Source organism: Solanum pennellii, chromosome 10, assembly GCF_001406875.1.
Source record: "Solanum pennellii chromosome 10, SPENNV200".
Taxonomy (NCBI): domain Eukaryota; kingdom Viridiplantae; phylum Streptophyta; class Magnoliopsida; order Solanales; family Solanaceae; genus Solanum; species Solanum pennellii.
This window is the reverse complement of record NC_028646.1, coordinates 19,531,329-19,534,514: the sequence shown is the minus strand read 5'-3', so window position 1 is coordinate 19,534,514 and position 3,186 is coordinate 19,531,329. Positions and strand designations below refer to the sequence as shown.

At 33.2% G+C, this 3,186-nt stretch overlaps 1 pseudogene; it reads left to right on the top strand.

The window, feature by feature from the left end:
• Positions 1-411: 411 nt before the first annotated feature.
• LOC114074438 lies at positions 412-975 on the top strand (annotated as a pseudogene).
• The last annotated feature ends 2,211 nt before the right edge of the window (positions 976-3,186 follow it).

Genomic DNA, 3,186 nt, shown 5'->3' with positions numbered 1-3,186 from the left:
TTCTGAACCTCCTCGAGATTGTATATCTTTTAAATTTAGCTATAATTAAAATTATAGATACTTTGAATAAGTTAGTTTAGTTTATAGGCTTTCTTGTAAAGGGAGTGTCTCCCTAGTTTATATTTCCTAGATACTTTGTATTTAGAGGAGTCCTCTCCTTAGGTGCTTAGTATTTTAGTTTCATCTTTTGTGTAAGGGGAAGAGTTGACTTCCTTTGGGAAGTTGGTTCTAAACCATCTTAGTTTGGAGGTTAGGTTTATGTCCCCCTCCTTGTATTTAGTTTTTTGTTATTAATTATAAGGCCTGGGGGTGTCGCTCATACCCTACCCCTCCAAGGGTAATTCAACTAAAAAAAATTCACAAAAACCAAACATTAAATGCTAAACTATAGATTCTACCAACACAAAAAACATGGATAGCAAAACATTGATTTTGCCCATTTTGGCAATAGTTTTATTCATCACACAAAAATCTACAGGTACGAAAGACTCGTACACAAACTTCATCAAAACCAAATGCAACATAACCACAGAGCCTACAGTTTGTGTGAAAACACTAATGTTGTATGCTTGTACCGTGAAAAACAACCCAGAAAACATTGCAGAGAAACCATTAAAGTAGCGATAAAAGGCGCACGCAGCGCCGGTGTGATTGTGTCGAATCTGGAAAGTAGGGAATTTCTAAATATGAAGCTGGGGCTTTTAGAGGCATAGAAGCAGTGAAAACTGCAGAACACGAACTAAGGAAGACGTATAAAATAATAGGACATCTAAATGGTGCTGAAGATAAAGAATCTCAGCTGCATAACGCTATATTGTATACAAGTTTTGTATTAACAAATGTACAAACATGCATCTATGGTTTCGACGAATTGGAGGAAAAGTCAAATTTGAATTTTGCAAGGGTGATATCTATAAGAATGAGTGTTATTATAGAAATATCCAGCAAGCCTTGTCGCTCATTATCCATCTTTAATTTAAGAATTCTTTGCTTTAATTTTTTTCCCTTTCTTTAACCCTCCCTAGGAAGCTCTCACTTTGCTCCTTTGCTGACTCGAATGAGTTTGGAAATGAGGGATTCTTACCATTAATTTTGTGTTTCAGATCCATAGATTTGGTAATAATAAATTTCTTCACATAGTATTTTTGTGGATCTGATATCATTTTTATTTTTAAAAAAAACTATAGATTCTAAATCTAAAATGATAAACATTTAACCATAAACAAAAAAAACCAACACCATAACCCTAATCCTAAGTGTAATCCTTACGTTAAACCCTAAACCCGAAACTCTAACCTTAAAAATAACCTAAGTACAAAATACGATAACCCAAACATCAAAAATTAAACCATAAATTTTAAACTAAAAATCCTAAACCCCAAAACCTCAAACGTGAAGAAACCCTAAACCCTAACCCTAACCTTATCCCTGACACAAACCCTAACCCTAACCCTATGCTTAACCCTAAACCTAAAACCAAAGCCCAAAATACAAAAACCCTAACATTAAACGTAATAAAATAGATATTACAACTCAAACCTAAATCATAAACCCAAAAACCAAAAAAAAAAAAACCCTAACCTTAACCCTAACCCTAACCTTAAACTATAAACCCGAAGCCCTAAACCCAAAATACCAAACCCAAACATTAAATACTAAAACATAGATTTTAAACCTAAAATGGTAAACCCTTAACCATAAACCTAAAAGATGACCTACACCCTAACCCTAATCCTAACCCTAACCCTAACATCAAACCCTAAACCCTCAACCCTAAGTTAAAAAAATAAACCTAAGTACAAAATATGTAAACCCAAAATACTAAACAAAAAACCATATATTTTAAACCAAAACTCCTAAACACCATAACCTAAAACCTAAAAATAACCATACACCCTAACCCTAACCCTATTCCTACCACAAATCATAATTCTCACCACATCTTAAACACTAAACCTACACCCTCAACCCAAAAACCAAAGTCCAAAATTCCTAAACCCAATCCTTAAATACCAAATCATTTATATTAAACCTCAAATCCTAAACCATAAACCCAAAAACCTAAAAAAAAAAACCAAAACCCTACCCCTACCCTAACCCTAACCTTAACCCTAACCATAACCTTAACAATAAACCCAAAAACCTATGCCCAAAATATAAAAACCCAAAAATTAAATACTAAACCTTAGATTTTAAACCTTAAATGCTAAATTCTGAACCATAAAACCTAAAAAAACTTACACCCTAACCCTATTCCTAACCCTTACACTAACCCTAAACCTTAAACACAAAACTCTAATTCTAAAAAATACCCAAAGTCCAAAATACGAAAATCGAAACATTAAACACTAAACCATATATTTAAACCTCAAATACTAAACCAGAAACCCTAAAACCTTATAAAAACTTAAACCTTAATCCTAACCCAAACCCTCACCCTAACCTTTATCATAACCCTAACCCTAAACCTTTAACCCGGAACCCCAAGCCCAAAACACCAAATTCCTAATATTAAATACTAAACCATAGATTTTAAATAAAAAACTCAAAAACCCAAAACCTAAAACCTAAAACATGATGAAAAAAAAACCCTAAACCCTGACCCTAACCATATCCCAAACAATAACCCTGACCCTAAACATCCCTAACTAAAAAACCCTAAACCCTAAACCCAAAGTTCAAAATACGAAACCCTAACATTAAACACTAAACCAAAGATATTACAACTCAAATCCTAAGTACTAAACCCAAAAAAACATAAAAAGACCCAAAACCCATACCCTATCCGTAAACAATGATCCCGAAACCCTATGACCAAAATACCAAAACCCAAACATTAAATACTAAATTAAAGATCATAAAACCTTAAATGATAAACCCTTGAACATAAAACCAAAAAAAAGAAACACCCTAACCCTAACCCTAACCCTATCCCTAAGACGAACCCTATCCCTAACCCTAAACCCTAAACCCTAAATTAAAACCCCTAAATACCAAAAACTCTAACATTGAACACTAAACCGTAGATATTACAACTCAAATCCTTTACCCCAAATCCTAAAAAAAAGCATTATCCTAACCCTTACATTAACCCTAACTCTAAACCTACTATAAACCCTAAACCTCAAGCCCAAAATACAAAAACCCAAAAATTAAACACTAAACCATTTATATTAAACCTCAAAT